At 37.8% G+C, this 20587-nt stretch overlaps 5 non-coding genes across 5 annotated transcripts; all 5 read right to left on the minus strand.

Annotated features, from left to right (window-relative positions):
- Nucleotides 1-3233: 3233 nt before the first annotated feature.
- LOC143025043 (U1 spliceosomal RNA) lies at nucleotides 3234-3396 on the minus strand. The gene has a single exon (XR_012966346.1). It is a non-coding gene; the product is annotated as a U1 spliceosomal RNA (small nuclear RNA).
- A 1662-nt stretch (nucleotides 3397-5058) lies between these two features.
- On the minus strand, nucleotides 5059-5221 carry LOC143025045 (U1 spliceosomal RNA). Its single transcript, XR_012966348.1, has one exon. It is a non-coding gene; the product is annotated as a U1 spliceosomal RNA (small nuclear RNA).
- Nucleotides 5222-7511: 2290 nt separating this feature from the next.
- LOC143025044 (U1 spliceosomal RNA) lies at nucleotides 7512-7674 on the minus strand. The gene has a single exon (XR_012966347.1). It is a non-coding gene; the product is annotated as a U1 spliceosomal RNA (small nuclear RNA).
- Nucleotides 7675-8853: 1179 nt separating this feature from the next.
- Nucleotides 8854-9016, minus strand: LOC143025046 (U1 spliceosomal RNA). Its single transcript, XR_012966349.1, has one exon. It is a non-coding gene; the product is annotated as a U1 spliceosomal RNA (small nuclear RNA).
- Nucleotides 9017-10688: 1672 nt separating this feature from the next.
- Nucleotides 10689-10851, minus strand: LOC143025047 (U1 spliceosomal RNA). Its single transcript, XR_012966350.1, has one exon. It is a non-coding gene; the product is annotated as a U1 spliceosomal RNA (small nuclear RNA).
- Between the last annotated feature and the right edge of the window lie 9736 nt (nucleotides 10852-20587).

A 20587-nucleotide genomic window follows, 5' to 3' on the forward strand; every position in this document is an offset into this window, starting at 1 on the left:
TTATACCATCCAAATCTGCGTTCACTCATAACTGTTCTGACCTCCCCCTTTGTCCTTCAGAGGTTTAGCATAGTATAACAATGATGTTCAAAACTGGTTTCCACCTTTGTTTTGCTTGTCATATGGTATATGTCTCAGGTATGGTCCAAGAACAGATATGATTTGATCATAAAGCCTGATGAATCAGGGCACCAGGCAACAAGGTAATTGGACCTTTCCCTCGATCTCCTTCTTGTTTTACTCATACGAGTACTGGTCCCCTGTACCCTACTTCTGGTGTTTCAGGTTATATTGTACTACTTCCTAGTGCTCATACTAATGTGTAATTGCCCACTCCGTCCTGAGGTACAGGTAAATTTTGGATTTAATTAATAGGTGACCATAGCTGCCATATAGCATTCTGTATAACAACATGTTGATATCGTTGATGGCCTGCTACCTTTTATACCGTGGTACTTGATATCTACTCTCACCCTGGATGCCCCCCCCCCCTTTATCGTCCTACACTTGCTGCTACACCTGTAGAATAATGTAGTATATCATTAATGGTACTACACTGATCTGGTACTCATACTATTTTGATACCTTTTAGCAATATTTTGTTGTTCCTGATGCATAATACAATGTTCCTTATTGGGATGGTACTCAAGTTTTGGTCTCAATATCCTACGTGTTACGAACATTTTAGTAGTATTAGCAAATCTATAATAATGTTTATGTCATATGTGTACTGATTGGTATTACTCATGATTGTCTCTGGTCCCCTTAACCCCTACGTATGTTGCCTGTGTAACTTAAGTGTAGAAAATCAGTCTAATGAGGACCACAATGGAAATAAGCTTACCTGTTTTTTGTGTTATCTTGGGCAATTGTAAATGTTATTTCGAACTGTGTGTTCTTTTCATTATCTGCACGTCATGTATATTGATTCAATGCCAAGTAAACTTAATAGGCATGCATAAGTAAATAAAAAACAAATAAACGAATAAACAAATTAATAAGTAAATAGATAAATGTACAAATAATAAATGAAGACCAGTAAAATATATACATATATATATATATATATGAAGATTTGCAATGGTGTCTGAAAATTCTCGTCCGCCAGGTTGAATTACAAACACAATGTGACTTTCAAGAGCAACTGTCCTGAATGTTAATACACATTTTATCTTTTTTTGCCTCGTTACCAGAGAGGTTATGGTCCACTTTCTTTGCCATTGTTCTAAAGAAACATAAAAGTAAAATTAAGTTTCTTTAGTTATTGGTAGCCCTGCATTCTTGTTTGAGGCAAAGACATTAGTAATTTCTTTTAATTTATTTTCATACCATTATGCCCTCGTGAACAGGTATATTCAAAGGTATAAATTGAACTAAAAAAAAATGTAGAACGTGAGAAAAGAATTGTCAAAATATTGCCAGTAATTCTGTATATTTAGCCTAGTTCTAGTTTTTAGAGGAATGGAAAAACGCGCAGTCTCTTGCTTTTCAATTATCATATCTGGCCTCGAGTTCGTATATGGTTCCCAATTGGTATCTATTCCGGTAACAAGCAAACACATTTCTCACTTTTTTCTCTCTTGCATTTGGAAGATCTGAAACATGGACATTTCACACGAAATTTGCATTGTTCAATAGCTCGTAACTTAACCTAACGAAACCATTCCATACTGGGGAAAAATTCAAATACAAATAAACAAATATATACATAATAGAACAAATAAAGTGAAAAATGTTTCTGTATGATCATGGAATAAAAGCGAAGGGTCTATTTTTATACAAAATAGTCAGGTTAGGAGATATTAGACAACTTATGTTTCAGGTTATATATCTGTGCTTGGGTGTTTCGGGGATTTTAGCCCCTCCCTCCTAATTGTACCCGGCTGTTTTGTCTTTTGGGTTATATTTCAGTATCACACAAACACATTAAATACCATGCTTCTGTGATTCTGGAACTTTAGTCTTTTGTACTAATGGAATAAAATGTTACTTGTTGTCAAACGTGAATATTTTGCGTTTGTCAAAAATAAAATATTGATGATTTTCACTTGGGCCCCTCACACAATAAGACTTTATACAAATGGCTGGCCTGAAGTGTACTGTTATGGGGAACAAAAAGCCTTCCATCATGCAAAATCTCACATTTACCTACACGAAATGATCCGAGGAGACTTGTGTGTGGCAGAAAATCTTTCAGGTTTTCCCGCGCAATTCGTGAAAGCCACAAACTTCTTATTCTGGTGGATTTTTCATCAGATATATTTCTTTGTCAAGGCTCATGCCGCTTCAATTGTTTTTATCGGCTTAAGAAACCTGCACAGTGAAGCTATAGTGATAATCCCATACCACACTCCTGGTCATATGGCCACTTCCCGAAGGTTGAGTGTGGTTGAAATTTTCCGCCTGAATCATCAGAAATTTAAAATTCCCAGCTCTGTGCAGGCATGTGCATTGTAGACCCCACCTCCCCCTCCCTTCTTAGCCGGCTCGCCTGAGTCGTCACTTCAATAAGAAATGAAGGCTTCGCCTGTGGGAGGAGGGAGGGACCCTAAATCTATGCAGGTTTCTTACATACATACATATACCAAGGCTTTTTCCCCCCTTACAAGGGAGGTAGCCAAAAAGGGAAAGGCATAAAAACACTCCCACCCATTTCATCCCTACATACACTCCACACCCCTCCCACCCTCCCTCTCATCTGAGCACCTCCTGGATGACGGGTCATCCCTGCACCCTGCCCTGCCCTGCAGGTTTCTTAAGCCGATAAAAGCAATTTAAGCGGCATGAGCCGTGACAAAGAAATATTATCGGCTGAAAGAAACCTGCACAGCAAAGCTATGCATGAGACAAGGACAGGTGGGAGGAGAGGTGAAGTCTGATTCAAACCGTTATTACGTGTCTTTCCTATGGGAGACTTATTCATTTTATCACTCAGTAGAGGGGAGAAAAGAAACGTCATGTACCCACACCGAAGAATGTGATATGCACAACATTGCACTGTTCACACAATGTGTAAATTATACGAAAATCGTATCCTGTTCAGCGGTTCTTGGGCCCTCCCCACTCCTTGGTCGCCCTTTGCCCCCTCCCCTTTTTTTTTTTTTTTTTTGGGGGGGGGGGCATATTTTAAAAACAATTTGGCAGAATTTTGTCAGAAGTTGGCATTATTCCTGGGAGAAAACCTAGCAGCCATGATTAGCTTGGCATCTTTTTTTAAAACGATTATTTTATGTAAGGGGATAGCGCGAACGCAGTCCCCTGCTACCAAAAATTGCGCGCTCGAGTTACCCACATTTGAGGCAATCGCAAGGGTCAGCATCTCCGGAGTGCAATGGGGAGCCTCGCCTTGGGAGAACCACCTTCGTGATCATGGTATCTCCTGCGCCAGGTAAGTATGCTTTGTACGATTCTACGACCCCTCCAACTGGACGGTGCTGCTGACTCAAAGGGTAAATCTCTTCACCATATCCTATGGAAAATATCCACAATGTTTGGAAGAACTCAACTTCTGTACAAAGTTACTATCTTATCATCCAATTTTCATTTTTTTTTCTCATTTATAAAACTACAACAAGAATGAGAAAAAAACATACGATGCGCTTTCACTTTGTTTTATGTGTGCTAGATCTTGTACGTCATCGCGGAAGTTTCCACATTGGATCATATTCCTTTCTATTTACCATTCTAATAAGTTCGTCTAGTTTAAGGCTTATTTTTTTTTAGCTTTGGTTTACATTTGATTTCCAATAGAACTATTGATGAAAACCAGTTGGGTATATTAATAAAATGAAAACGTCCGAAATTACTAATAAGCAACTCATCCCCCGACCACCTAAACTCGCCAAATCATTTTTCACAGCCCAGAGCACGGTTGCCAGATTGGGCTACAATTAGCAAATTGGGCTACTTTTGAAAGCTCGGCGCGACTTAAATTTGAGTTTTGCGACTTGCGACATTTTGGGCTACTTTTGAAGTAAGTTGGGCTCCTTTTGGGCTACTAACGAGAAGACTGGTAGTTATTACTTCTGCATTCATGAAGACTAATAGAGTAGTGATTATTTCTGCATTCAGGAAATAATTTTGGCATAATTTGGCATATTTTTGGCGACAGTTGTCTTTTTTTTTTTTTTCCCGTAAAACCAACCAAACCTAATTCTGATTTGAGATTTCTACGTAGGATGAAAATTAACAGAAACGTATTCAACGTGCTAGATCGTCCCGCTCGCTTTTCGGCCCGCAGACTCAGTACGAAATGTACGTATTCGAATATGAATATTACAGGAACGTATTCAATGTGCTAAATCGTCCCGCTCGCATCTCGCATCATCTTTGAGGGGAGAATCAGAAAATTACCACTCTAGAAGTTGATTATAGGTAAGTATATATATATATAAATATATATATTATATATATACTTAAATATTGGGCTACTTTAGTTGGAAATTTGCTACTTTTAGTTCTGCAGCTTGCGACTTTCGGCAGTTTACATCTGGCAACCCTGACCCAGAGAAAGCATGTTAAAAAAGTGGACGAACGATAAATTGAGAGAACCTGAAAACATGTGGAAATTTTTTCTTCTTCTGGATTCCATGATCCAAGAAACAGCCGGGCAGACATACCGTTTGGAGTTAAGTGTCGACAGTGGAGTTTTTGTGATTTACAAATGTGACCCATTTCGCGGAGCTCCGATCCCGGGACTTTATATAGTGTCTTCTACCATCTTTGAATGGGATTGTTTCGTTTGCTTAACTTTCTCGAGGAAAAGGCTAATCAGTTAACCGCGATGTAGGGGCTCAGTACTAACACAATGCTTTGTCACTTCCTTAGGCAATGTATTAGTTAAGGGGATAGCGCGAACGCAGTCCCCTACTACCAAAACTATCGCGCTCGAGTTACCCACATTTGGGGCAATCGCAAGGGTCAGCAGACTTGTACTATTTTGGAATGGTGTTTAGTATGCTTGACTCGCTCGAGCAAGTAGGTTAATATCGGTGAACTCCGATTTATGCTCTAAGAGGTGTTCTAAACTTTGTAATATTTTATACGATTATTTTGTGTAAGGGGATAGCGCGAACGCAGTCCCCTGCTACCAAAAATTGCGCGCTCGAGTTACCCACATTTGAGGCAATCGCAAGGGTCAGCATCTCCGGAGTGCAATGGGGAGCCTCGCCTTGGGAAAACCACCTTCTTGATCATGGTATCTCCTGCGCCAGGTAAGTATGCTATGCACAACTGTACAAGCCATCCAACTGGACCGTGCTGCTGACTCAAAGGGTAAATCTCTTCACCATATCCTATGGAAAATTTCCACAATCTTTGGCAGAATTTAACTTCTGTACAAACTTACTATCTTATCACCCAATTTTCATTTTTTTTCTCATTTATAAAACTACAAGCATGAGAAAAAAAAACATACGATGCTTTTTCAATTTGTTTTTTGTGTGCTAGATCTTGTGCGTCATCGCTGAAGTTTCCACATTGGATCATATTCCTTTCTATTTACCAGTCTAATAAGTTCGTCTAGTTTAAGGCTTATTTTTTTTTAGCTTTGGTTTACATTTGATTTCCAATAGAACTATTGATGAAAACCAGTTGGGTATATCAATAAAATGAAAACGTCCGAAATTACTAATAAGCAACTCATCCCCCGACCACCTAAACTCGCCAAATCATTTTTCACAGCCCAGAGCACGGTTGCCAGATTGGGCTACAATTAGCAAATTGGGCTACTTTTGAAAGCTCGGCGCGACTTAAATTTGAGTTTTGTGACTTGCGACATTTTAGGCTACTTTTGAAGTCAGTTGGGCTCCTTTTGGGCTACTAATGAGAAGACTGGTAGTTATTACTTCTGCATTCATGAAGACTAATAGAGTAGTGATTATTTCTGCATTCAGGAAGTAATTTTGGCATAATTTGGCATATTTTTGGCGACATTTTTTTTTTTTTTGTAAATCCAACCAGGCAACCTTAGTCTGATTTGAGACTTCTACGTGGGATGAAAATGAACAGAAACGTAGTCAACGTGCTAGATCGTCCCGCTCGCTTTTCGGCCCGCAGACTCCGTACGAAATGTACGTATTCGAAACGTATTCGAATATGAATATTACAGGAACGTATTCAATGTGCTAGATCGTCCCGCTCGCATCTCGCATCATCTTTGAGCGGAGAATCAGAAAATGACCACTCTAGAAGTTGATTGTAGGTAAGTATATATATATATATATATATATTTTATATTAAAATCAACTGCGCTAATAGCTTTGGCTATCTTGAGGTTCAAATTCTTCAACAAAAACAACAAAATCAAGGTGCATCCGAACCCCAACTAGACCAATACCTTCACCAAAACCCTCAGCAGCTTCAAAATTCCCAGCCCACAGGACCCATAACCAGAAGTCGAGCGAGACTTTCCTCCACAAGCTCCGGAACAAGACTGGTGTCCTTGCCTACCTATCCTAGTGACCTCACCCAGGGCCGCCTTCCGACTTCGCCCGCTTCTCCAAGTGACCTCCCCCAGAGACTCCTGTCGTCCTCGCCTTCCACTAGTGACCTCACCCAGAGATTTCACTTAATATCTCCTCCTTCTAGTGACCTCACCCAGAAACTTCTAACCTCCAGTGACCTCTCCCAATACCCTTACCATCCTGCTTTGTAAGGACTGACAGTCGGCCAGAGACATCTTCGACGATAGCAGACCTAGTTAGCCTTGATATTATAGTTCTTCTCACCCTGAAGAAGCCTCCGTGAGAGGCGAAAAGACTTAAGTTTTCGGTGATTGTGTCAACAGCTTTTGTACTGTGACCTTGTGTTATTATAACCATTGGCATTCAGCAGCACCTTTTACTGCACCCTCTTCTCCATGATTTTGAAATCATGAATGATTATGTTCATACTTTGAACTCTGAAGACAAAAGATTATTCTTCAAACTGAAGAATTTGAACCTCAAGATAGCCAAAGCTATTAGCGCAGTTGATTTTAATCAAAATTGTCTACATGAAAACCTGTGCCCTAGAAAAAAAAATATATATATATAATGTATTATATATATACTTATTTTTATATATTGGGCTACTTTAGTTAGAAAGTTGCTACTTTTAGTCCTGCAGCTTGCGACTTTCGGCAGTTTACATCTGGCAACCCTGACCCAGAGAAAGCATGTTAAAAAAGTGGACGAACGATAAATTGAGAGAACCTGAAAATATGTGTTGATTTTTTCTTCTTCTGGATTTCATGATCCAAGAAACAGCCGGGCAGACATACCGTTTGGAGTTGTTATTACAGGAACGTATTCAACGTGCTAGATCGTCCCGCTCGCATCTTGCGTCATCTTTGAGGGGAGAATCAGAAAATTACCACTCTAGAAGTTGATTATAGGTAAGTATATATATATATATATATTTTTATATAATATATATATATATATATATATATATATACTTAAATATTGGGCTACTTTAGTTGGAAATTTGCAAGTCTAAGCTAGATAATATTTTATACGATTATTTTGTGTAAGGGGATAGCGCGAACGCAGTCCCCTGCTACCAAAAATTGCGCGCTCGAGTTACCCACATTTGAGGCAATCGCAAGGGTCAGCATCTCCGGAGTGCAATGGGGAGCCTCGCCTTGGGAGAACCACCTTCGTGATCATGGTATCTCCTGCGCCAGGTAAGTATGCTATACAATGTAGTACAAGCCCTCCAACTGGACGATGCTGCTGACTCAAAGGGTAAATCTCTTCACCATATCCTATGGAAAATTTCCACAATCTTTCGCAAAACTTAACTTCTGTACAAACTTACTATCTTATCACAAAATTTTCATTTTTTTTTCTCATTTATAAAACTACAACAAGCATGAGAAAAAAAACATACGATGCTTTTTCAATTTGTTTTTTGTGTGCTAGATCTTGTACGTCATCGCGGAAGTTTCCACATTGGATCATATTCCTTTCTATTTACCATTCTAATAAGTTCGTCTACTTTAAGGTTTATTTATTTATTTTTTGCTTTGGTTTACATTTGATTTCCAATAGAACTATTGATGAAAACCAGTTGGGTATATCAATAAAATGAAAACGTCCGAAATCACTAATAAGCAACCCATCCCCCGATCACCTAAACTCGCCAAATCATTTTTCACAGCCCAGAGCACGGGTGCCAGATTGGGCTACAATTAGCAAATTGGGCTACTTTTGAAAGCTCGGCGCGACTTAAATTTGAGTTTTGCGACTTGCGACATTTTGGGCTACTTTTGAAGTCAGTTGGGCTCCTTTTGGGCTACTAATGAGAAGACTGGTGATTATTACTTCTGCATTCATGAAGACTAATGGAGTAGTGATTATTTCTGCATTCAGGAATTAATTTTGGCATAATTTGGCATATTTTTGGCGACAGTTGGCTTGAGGGGAGAATCAGAAAACTACCACTCTAGAAGTTGATTGTAAGTACACACACACACACACACACATATATATATATATATATATATATATATGTGTACACTTATATATTGAGCTACTTTAGTTAGAAATTTGCTACCTTTAGTCCTGCAGCTTGCGACTTTCGGCAGTTTACATTTGGCAACCCTGACCCAGAGAAAGCATGTTAAAAAAGTGAACCTGAAAATATGTGGAGTTTTTTTTTCTGGAATTCATGATCCAAGAAACAGCCGGGCAGACATACCGTTTGGAATTAAGTGTCGATAGTCGCGTTTTTGCGATTTACAAATGTGACCCATTTCGCGGAGCTCCGATCCCGGGACTCGCTCGATTAAGTAGGATAGTATCGGTGAACTCCGATTTATTCTCTCAGAAGTTGTCTAGCTTTGTAATATTTTATACGATTATATTGTGTAAGGGGATAGCGCGAACGCAGTCCCCTGCTACCAAAAATTGCGCGCTCGAGTTACCCACATTTGAGGCAATCGCAAGGGTCAGCATCTCCGGAGTGCAATGGGGAGCCTCGCCTTGGGAAAACCACCTTCGTGATCATGGTATCTCCTGCGCCAGGTAAGTATGCTACACACTGTTGTACAAGCCCTCCAACTGGACGATGCTGCTGACTCAAAGGGTAAATCTCTTCACCATATCCTATGGAAAATTTCCACAATCTTTGGCAGAACTTAACTTCTGTACAAACTTACTATCTTATCACCCAATTTTCATTTTTTTTCTCATTAATAAAACTACAACAAGCACGAGAAAAAAACATACGATGCTTTTTCAATTTGTTTTTTGTGTGCTAGATCTTGTATGTCATCGCCGAAGTTTCCACATTGGATCATATTCCTTTCTATTTACCATTCTAATAAGTTCGTCTAGTTTAAGGCTTAATTTTTTTGCTTTGGTTTACATTTGATTTCCAATAGAACTATTGATCAAAACCAGTTGGGTATATCAATAAAATGAAAACGTCCGAAATTACTAATAAGCAACCCATCCCCCGACCACCTAAACTCGCGAAATGATTTTTCACAGCCCAGAGCACGGTTGCCAGATTGGGCTACAAGTCGCAAATTGGGCTACTTTTGAAAGCTCGGCGCGACTTCAATTTGAGTTTTGCGATTTGCGACATTTTGGGCTACTTTTGAAGTCAGTTGGGCTACTAATGAGAAGACTGGTAGTTATTACTTCTGCATTCATGAAGACTAATGGTGTAGTGATTATTTCTGCATTTAGGAAGTAATTTTGGAATATTTTTGGCGACAGTTGTCATTTTTTTTTTCTTGGTAAAACCAACCAGGCAACCTTAGTCCGATTTGAGACTTGTACGTAGGATGCAAATGGACAGAAACGTATTCAACGTGCTAGATCGTCCCGCTCGCTTCTCGGCCAGCACTCACAGTACGAAATGTACGTATTCGAATATGAATATTACAGGAACGTATTCAACGTGCTAGATCCTCCCGCTCGCATCTCATCTTTGAGGGGAGAATCAGAAAATTACCACTAGAAGTTGATTGTATGTATATATATATATATATATATATATATATATATATATATATATATATATATATATATATAAATATATATATATATATATATAAATATATATATATATATATATATTGGGCTACTTTAGTCAGAAATTTGCGACTTTTAGTCCTGCAGCTCGCGACTTTCGGCATTTACATCTGGCAACCCTGGCCCAGAGAGAGCATGAAAAAGTGGACGAACGATAAATTAAGAGAACCTGAAAATATGTGGAGATTTTTTCTTCTGGATTTCATGATCCAAAAAACAGCCAGGCAGACATACCGTTTGGAGTTAAGTGTCGACAGTGGCGTTTTTGTGATTTACAAATGTGACCCATTTCGCGGAGCTTCGATCCCGGGACTTTATATAGTGTCTTCTACCATCTTTGAATGGGATTGTTTCGTTTGCTTAACTTTCTCGAGGAAAAGACTAATCAGTTAACCGCGATGTCGGGGCTCAGTACTAACACAATGCTTTGTCACTTCCTTAGGGGATAGCGCGAACGCAGTCCCCTACTACCAAAAATATCGCGCTCGATTTACCTACATTTGGGGCAATCGCAAGGGTCAGCAGACTTGTACTATTTTGGAATGGTGTTTAGTATGCTTGACTCGCTCGAGCAAGGAGGTTAATATCGGTGAACCCCGGTATACGAGCCCAGAGGTCGTCATGCCTTACAGCTTCATACAATTTCAAATGATTTTTATGTGTAAGGGTATAGCGCGAACGCAGTACCCTACTAACAAAAATTCCGCGCTCGAGTTGCCCACATTTGGGGCAATCGCAGGGGTCAACACCTCCAGAGTGCAATGGAGAGCCTCACCCCGGGAGAACCGCCTTTGTGATCACGGTATCCCCTGCGCCAGGTAAGTATGCTAGTCACTAAGGTACAAGCCCTCTAACTGAACCGTGCTGCTGACTCAAAGGGTCATGTCTTCACCATATCCTATGGAAAATTTCCACAATCTTTCGCAAAACTTAACTTCTGTACAAACTTACTATCTTATCACCCAATTTTCATTTTTTCTCATTTATAAAACTACAACAAGCATCAGAAAAAAACATACGATGCATTTTCAATTTGTTTTTTGTGTGCTAGATCTTGTACGTCATCGCCGCAGTTTCCACATTGGATCATATTCCTTTCTGTTTACCATTCTAATAGATTCGTCTAGTTTAAGGCTTATTATTATTATTTTTTTTTGCTTTGGTTTACATTTTATTTCCAATACAACTATTGATGAAAACCAGTTGGGTATATCAATAAAATGAAAACGTCCGAAATTACTAATAAGCAACCCATCCCCCGACCACCTAAACTCGCCAAATAATTTTTCACAGCCCAGAGAAAGCATGAAGGATCACCTCTGTGTGTGTGTGTGTATTCACTTGGTCTTTGGATCACGTGTGTGTGTGTGTGCTAGAATATCTGATGTATGCCTTCCAACGGTTTAATGCTTAGGAACATCCCGCTATATCGATTTTCGTATCTAAACCTGAACCTGGTCCGCAAATTCCACTTCTGCAAATTATAAATGCCCTCTTTTATTTGCTATACATGTGTTAATTAATTTTGTATATATTATGTATATAGTGTAGGAGGCTGTATAGTACAAAAAGTCTCACATTTTTCTTATCAAAACAACGATTATCCTGTGCCACTTCGGCGTGGCAACATGGAGAAAAAGCGTTGTTGCCATGTGTCACAGAATTTATTCAAATAGTTATTATTTTAAAGCGACTAGTTGAACAATGGTTTACAAGACAGTTTCGCAACGAGTTGTCATCCAACATATGTTAATTGCATCGATGTTGTAAAAGTTTTGTTATGCTTTGAAATACGGAGGGCCGAAATTTCATTATATGAACTTGAAAGACAAGGGATATGTCTCAGATATGGAGTTTATGATTTTATGTACTACTATCCTAGTGAGGGATATCTGACTCCATGAGCAATACTATCCAAATCTGCGTTCACTCACAACTGTTCTGACCTCCCCTTTTTGTCCTTCAGAGGCTTAGTTTAGTATAACAATGTTTGATGTTACAAATTGGTTTCCACCTTTGTTTTGCTAGTCATAGTATGGTATATGCCCAAGTAATTATAACTAAAGTTAGTGGGTCTGCCCCACACCTATCAAAACTCTAACTTCCTTCTATTTCGTTCTTTTCTTCCATTAGGCCTCCAAATCCCCCTCTTATCTATCCTACCCTTTACTTACTCCTAAGTAGTGTCCTAAAACAGTCATGATCTGACCATAGTACAAGCCTAGTGAATCAGTGCACCAGGCAACAAGGGAATTGGACCTTTCCCTCGATCTTTGTTATACTCATACGAGTACTGGTCCCCTGTTCCCTACCTCTAGTGCTTCAGGTTATAATGTACTACTTCCTAGTGCTCATACTAATTACCACTCCGTCCTGATGTACAGGTAAAATTTGGAATCAATAGGTGACCCTAATTGCAATGTAGCATTCACTATAATATATTGATACAGCTGTAGAATAATGTAGTATATCCTTAATGGTACTACTCTGATATAGTACTCATACTTTTTTTTTTTTTTTTTTTTCCTTTAGCATTATTTTGTTGTTCCTTTGCATAATGCAGTTCCTTATTGTGATGGTGCTCAAGTTTTGGCCTCAATATCCTACGTGTCACGAACATTTGAATAATATTAGCAAAACTATAACAATGTTTATGTGTCTTGATTGGTATTACTCAAAACTGTCTTTAGTCCCCTTTACGTATGTTGTCTGTGTAACTTAGTATAGAAGAACAATCTAATGGGGACTACAATGGAAATAAGCTTACATGCTTTATTGTGTTATCCTCGGCATTTGCAATTGTTATTTTGAACTGTATTCCTGTCAGTATCTACACTATATATATATATGTATATATATGGACTTATAAGGTGGTCATTAAGCCTGGTTTGAATTTGTACAGTATCGAGGTGTGGGGAGTCACTATAGTTCTTTTTTTTTTTTTTTTTTTAAAGGCTATCGACTTATAGTCATTAAGCCTGGTGTAAATTTGTACAGTCTCGATGTTTTAGTTATAGGGCAGGATAGATAAGATGGGGGAGAGGGGGATTTGGGGAATTAGTAGAATGACAGAATGAAATGGAAGGAAGTTTAAAGTTATGATAGGTGTAGGGGAGATCCACTTGCTCGGTTATTTTTATAGTCGCGTGGACTTAGAGGGCAGGATAGATAAGATGGGGGAGAGGGAGGGAAGGGGGGATTTGGGGGTTTAGTACAAGGAAAGGGAGAAATGGAAGGAAGTTCGAGTTATGATAGATGTGGGGCAGACCCACTTGCACGGTTATTATTGTAGTCTCGTGGAATTCGTGTGTATTCATGACTATATGTATATTGATTCTTTGACAAATAAACTTCTTACTATTATTATAAAGAAACCTGTAGCAAAAATTTTATAAAATTTGTGCCAAAAACCTTTGCTAGTAGATCACATTTCACGTAATTACTATAAATTATTTAGTAAACAAAACAGTCACATTAATTACCCAAAAAATATATATTTACACAATGGATATATATATATATATATATATATATTGCTACATGTACAGGGGTAACTTAATTATATCTTGTTGAGCGGGTTTTTCACTACTAAGCAAGATGGTGCAGGAAAGTGTAATGAGGGGAAACTGATAGTAAGAAAGTAAACATAAAAGAATTAACAAAAGCACCAGTAGGTTAGAACGTGCGACGACCTATGTCAATGACAGATTAAAACCAGCAAAAGCCATAGGGGCAAAACTAAGGAGATTCAAAGCAATGTCAAAGAAAGTTAAAAGTTCAGTACACTAACATAAAACTTTGATGAGACCAATAAATCAGTTCATAGGACTACCTCTGGAGCTTCAGCTTACAGATTGGGAGGCAAAATTAAACGAAAGGCCTGTAGATCAGATGTGGGAAATATTTCAAAATACGCTCACTAAGATGATTCAAACTTACATTCCTTTTAAGGACAGACGTCCCCCAAATCAGGCTCGCCCAAAGTGGCTCGACAAAGAAACTGAAAAAAGTATTGCTAAAAAGAGACAGGCTTATAAGAAATATAAGTGCTCGGGTGCATCTAATGACTATGAAACTTATGTATCAATACAGAGAGATTTAAAAAAGACAATAAGAAAAAGAAAACGACAATACGAAATTAACATCGCTGATAAATCCAAAGAGAATCCCAAAGAATTCTATAGTTGTTAGGAATCACATTGGTCCACTATTATCTGCTGACGGTCAACTTGAATATTCAAATGAAGGAATGTGTAATATCTTAAACAATTATTTTAGCTCAGTATTCGTAAACGAAACACCTCAAAGTGAATTCCAAACTGAAACCTGTGAAAAGTCTGGGGTAAACTTACTACGGTAAATATAACAAAAGAAAAAATTAAAAGGTGTATAGACAAACTCAAAGTTAATAAAACACCAGGGCCTGACGGTTGGCATCCAAGAATCTTAAAGGAAATGAAAAATGAGATTGTTGTTCCATTAGAAATGATTTTCAAGAAATCCATCATATCCGGAGATGTCCCAAGAGAATGGAAGCTAGCTAATGTTACTCCCATATTCAAAAAAGGTGACAAAAAGAAACCAAATAACTATAGGCCTATAAGTTTGACTTCAATCGTAGGAAAAATAATGGAAACTATCATCAGAGATGCTATCGAACATCATTTAGAAAGTAACCGTTTGATAAATGATAGCCAGCATGGTTTCAGACGGAAATGTTCTTGCGTGACTAACTTACTCGAATTCTACAACAAAGTTATCTCGAATTATGACAAAAGAAACAATATAGATTTAATATATCTAGACTTTGCAAAAGCTTTTGATACCGTCCCACACGAAAGACTACTTACTAAACTAGCTTTGCATGGAATAAGTGGTAGCCTATTAGGTTGGACTAGTAATTGGTTGAATGGTCGAAAACAGAGAGTTGTTTTAAATGGACAAACTTCTGGATGGAAAAGTGTTGCAAGTGGAGTTCCTCAGGGTTCCGTTCTTGGGCCACTTCTATTCATAGTATATATAAATGATATAGACCATGGACTAAAATCTACTGTTTCCAAATTTGCTGATGATACAAAACTGTGCGGAGTGGCAAATGATCACTCAAACCAATTAGATATTCAAGAAGATTTAGATCAATTACAGCAATGGTCTGAAAAGTGGCTAATGAAATTTAACACAAGTAAATACAAGGTAATGCACATAGGTAAAAATAACAGTAAGTACGATTACAAGTTATTTGGAAATTCGTTAACAAAAGTCGATAGTGAAAAAGATCTCGGCGTAATTATCAGTAACGACCTCAAATCATCCAAGCAATGTATTTCAGCCTCTGAGAAAGCAAATAAGATTCTAGGACTGATTGCGCGATCTTTTGATTTCAAAAGTCCATCACTCATTAACAAGCTATATAAATCGTTAGTTCGTCCACATTTGGAATATGCTGTTTCCGTATGGTCACCGAATCTCATTAAAGACATTGACAGAATGGAAAAAGTACAACGGCGAGCCACAAAACTGATTCCAAATATCAAAAATAAACCATACGAAAATCGACTAAAGCACATGAATCTGTTTTCCCTAAAAAAGCGTAGACTCAGAGGTGACTTGATACTGGTCTTTAAGATTTTAAAGGGAATTGACAACATCAAAAGTGACCAAATTTTTACATTGAATGAGAATCAGACAAGAAACAATGGTCTCAAACTGTCCGGAAATAGATTCAATTTGGAAGTAGGTAGAAACAACTTTGCCAACCGTGTAGTTAATGAATGGAATAAACTTCCTGCACAGGTAGTGCAATGTAGTTCAGTTCGAAGCTTTAAGAATGTTTTAGATAAATACCTAAGTAAGATGCTGTAATGATTATAATTTATCTTATATTATTTGTTTTGTTATCATTTGTCTGTGATTTTCATTTATTATTAGTTATATGTCAATTTACTATTTACCTGTTTGTCAATTATTTTAACTATACTTATGCATTTATTTATGTATTTTATTTGTTATTTACATTATTATAGTTTTTATTATTTTATTATTGATATTTTTTTTTGCATCCGACCTAGATATGGATCAAAAGGTCTCCTGTCGGCATGCTCCACCTTTGTAAACCTTTGTAATAGAATACCCATACATCCCTCTCGATACTCTATCGAAAAATCACCTACAGCAACTACAAAGCCTTCATAACAAGTTCCTATGATTTGCCAGTGGTCAAACCCCACCATTTCATGAAACAAATGAATCGACAAAAGGACCAACTCAGAACCTCTCAACATCAGACTCCACCGTATGGCCAATCTAATTTGGGACAAATTACTTGAACACAGCCCCATGCATGGTGGCCAAAGAGTTTACCAAGAACCCACACATTATCACCACAACCAGTAAACATTGCATCAGACCAACCTGGTAGTTAAGTAATCCACATTAGAACTTTGCAAGAAAAGATGAAAAAGAAAAACAGGCTATCTAGCTTAGCTACTCCTAATTAATTCACAAGGGGAGTCGTCCCACTCTTTCCATAACAGTGTTCTCCCTTTCCAACTTCATACACGACCATAAGGCCGTGACTTTTTTCCTGATCTACTAAACTCTTACCTAGTAAAAATGGAGATGTCACGAAGAATCTTCATGATTCTTTGCAACATCATAGATATTGGAAACCATAGCTGTGCTTTAATATTGAGAAATTCAAATAAATTATTTTTCACAAATTAGTGTTTCATTGGAAATGATCAAATAATCACATTTGAACACATAACATACTTCAATAAAGAAAAAAATTTCATATATGTAATTAAAAATAACTATTAATATTCTAGATATAACCTATACCTTAGAATATGAGGCAGGGCTCACGTAGAAACGTGAAAAATAGCGGCATGTGGCAACTGCGCGAGGGAAAATTTCCTACATGTCAGCGGGCTGTTCAAAACATTTACAAACTCAAGCTGTTTAAAAATCATGTAACTAGTTATCAAATAATAAATGATACATCAAAATATATGACTTTTATTAGTAATTATGTTACTTATAAAATATTGTACCACAAAAGATACGTTTTTACGGTGAAGAAAAAATTCTACGCTAAAGTTTCAGCTTTCTTTTTGCGATAATAATATAAAAAAGAATTTTTAGATTTTACTGAATATGTTAGGGCATGAGGGCCTTATATACATTCAAGAACATATGAAAAAATAGAACCAACATTTTGTCAAAGTTTGACAAGTATATTATGCTATGAAAGTTGGCACACGCCCAAGGAAAATGTATGCCCCGGTATGGCAACACTCTCCCATTCTACACGGGTGTAGAAAATGCAGCAACCCTGATGTGAGGTATCACTGTATTGTTCCTTGGCTACCAAGAGAGAATACATATAATTTGTTGGATTAAATTTTTACAGCATGATCAAGTAGACATCATACATTCTGTTGCTAGCAGTGCCCCATTTACAGTTGCCGTCTTCAACCTATTTTTTGCCTTAGTTTTGAAAAGTTTAATTTGACTAAAAACTCTCACATTCTGCTTTCGAATGTAGGCGAAGCATACAGTGCAATCTGTGAAAGGTCTATTAAGTTTGATTTATATTTTAATAATGCGACCCAAAACTCAAGTTCCTTCACCAAAAACAGCTTTCACTTCACAGGTGTTCAACTATGGAACTCACTATCTATGTCCATTAAGCAGACAAATAGCAAGGTTACTTTTAAGAAAAAAGTCACGGACTATTATATGGCTCAGCTATGGACCGAGAACAGCCTTGATTTTATGTACTATTAGCCTAGTGAGGGGTACCAGATTCCATGAGTAATACCATCCAAATCTGCGTTCACTCATAACTGTTCTGACCTCACCCTTTGTCCTTTAGAGGTTTAGTTTAGTATAACAAAGTTTGATGACCAAAACTGGTTTCCACCTTTGTTTTGCTTGTCATAGTATGGTATATGTCTCAGGTATGGTCCGAGAACAGATATGATTTGATCATAATACAAACCTGGTGAATCAGGGCACCAAGCAACAAGGTAATTGGACCTTTCCCTCGATCTCCTGTACAGGTAAATTTTGGATTTAATTAATAGGTGACCATAGCTGCCATATAGCATTCTGTATAACAACATGTTGATATCGTTGATGCCCTGCTACCTTTTATACCGTGGTACTTGATATATACTCTCACCCTGGGATGGACCCCCCCCCTTTATCGTCCTACACTTGCTGCTACAGCTGTAGAATAATGTAGTATATCATTAATGGTACTACACTGATCTGGTACTCATACTGTTTTGGTACCTTTTAGCAATATTTTGTTGTTCCTGATGCATAATGCAATGTTCCTTATTGGGATGGTACTCAAGTTTTGGTCTCAATATCCTATGTGTTACGAACATTTTAGTAGTATTAGCAAATCTATAATAATGTTTATGTGTCATATGTGTACTGATTGGTATTACTCATGATTGTCTCTGATCCCCTTAACCCCTACATATGTTGTCTGTGTAACTTAGTGTAGAAAATCAGTCTAATGAGGACCACAATGGAAATAAGCTTACATGCTTTTTGTGTTATTTTGGGCAATTGTAATTGTTATTTCAAACTGTGTGTTCTTTTCATTACCTGGACGTCATGTATATTGATTCAATGCCAAGTATCCTTATTATGCATGCACAAGTAAATAAAAAAGAAGTAAACGAATAAACAAATTAATAAGTAAATAGATAAATGTACAAATAAATAATAAAGACCAGTAATATATATATATATATATATATATATATATATATATATGAAGATTTGCAATGGTGTCAATGAAAATTCTTGTCCGCCAGGTTGAATTACAAACACAATGTCAAGAGTGACTTTCAAAAGCAACTGTCCTGAATGTTAATACACATTTTATCTTTTTTGCCTCGTTACCAGAGAGGTTATGGTCCACCTTATTTGTCATTGTTCTAAAAAAACATAAAAGTAAAATTAACAGTTTCTTTCGTTATCCTGGTAGCCCTGCATTCTTGTTTGTGGCAAAGACATTAGTAATTTCTTTTAATACCATTATGCCCTCGTGAACAGGTATATTCGAAGGTGTGAATTGAACTAAAAAAATGTGGAACGTGAGATAATAATTGTCAAAATATTGCCAGTAATTCTGTATATTTAGCCTAGTTTTAGTTTTTAGAGAAATGGAAAAACTCGCAGTCTCTTGCTTTTCAATTATCATATCTGGCCTCGAGTTCGTATATGGTTCCCAATTGGTATCTATTCTGGTAACAAGCAAACACATTTCTCACTTTTTCTCTCTCTTGCATTTGGAAGATCTGAAACATGGACATTTCACACGAAATTTGTGTTGTTCAATAGTTCGTAACTTAACCTAACGAAACCATTCCATACTGGGGAAAAATTCAAATACAAATAAATACATAATAGAACAAATAAAGTGAAAAATGTTTCTGTATGATCATGGATTAAAGCGAAAGGTCTATTTTTATACAGAATGGTCAGGTTAGGAGATATTAGACAACTTATGTTTCATGTTATATACAGGTAGTCACTTACGACCTTTACGACTGATCGACTTTACGACCACGAGATGGTGTAATAATATCTAACATTTAATAGAGTAATAGAATTGGCACAATGTTATGCCTGGCAGTGCAGTACATTACTCCGCACGCTGCGAGACGCGAGTACGATAGTTTTGGCAGGCTGCCGGCAGCGTCAGCATCCCAGCTGTTGTATTATTGCTATTGCTTTGTACTATCATTACCATTGCTATTCCATTACTATTGCGCATGTCGGCGTTCACGCCTATGTTGACTGATCTTACATAATAATAAACAGTGTGTACAAGCTTCCCACGCGTATCATTCACCCGACATGGTGGCAGCGGGTGGTTTTTCGACTATTTACGCAATTAATAGTCGAATACCGAGAAACCACGTCTCGTAAGACACGCTATAAACTTCAGTGACCATCCTCAATTGGGAAAATCACGAAGAACTATAGCCGTTGTGGACAGAAAATCGTGTGAAAATCGTGCCAGACTGCCGAGTTCGGTGCAAGTGCGAGCGAGTGGTTTTCAGACTATTTCAGTGCTGTTTAATCGAATACCGAGAAACCACGTCTCGAGAGATACGCTATAAACTTCAGTGAACATCCTCAATTGGGAAAATCACGAAGAAAAACTACCATAGTGGACTAGAAGTGCGTGTGTAACTTGCACAGACTACCGAGTTCGGTGAAGGAGCGTGCCCTTCCCTCAGTGTTACATAAGTTTCCCCTCTTGCTTACGTAAACGCCCACGACGGACGATCGCAAATCGTTTATATCGGTACTGCTGACAGTGTTACGCTACCCTAGGCTATTCGTGAACAGTGTAATTCAGTGTAATTATTCCCTACTGGCGACGGTAAACGACGTATCTTCTCAAATAAACCTCTGAAAACGTTGTGGTTGTGCACTGGCGTTCGACAACGCAAACGACATCCACAGCAGTGACGACAGTGGAAGGATAGTCTACGATGTCTGCATACCAGATTCCAGCACCCCCACCCATG

This window comes from Oratosquilla oratoria, chromosome 4, assembly GCF_046742065.1.
Source record: "Oratosquilla oratoria isolate Oo_2021 chromosome 4, ASM4674206v1, whole genome shotgun sequence".
NCBI classification, from domain to species: Eukaryota; Metazoa; Arthropoda; class Malacostraca; order Stomatopoda; family Squillidae; genus Oratosquilla; species Oratosquilla oratoria.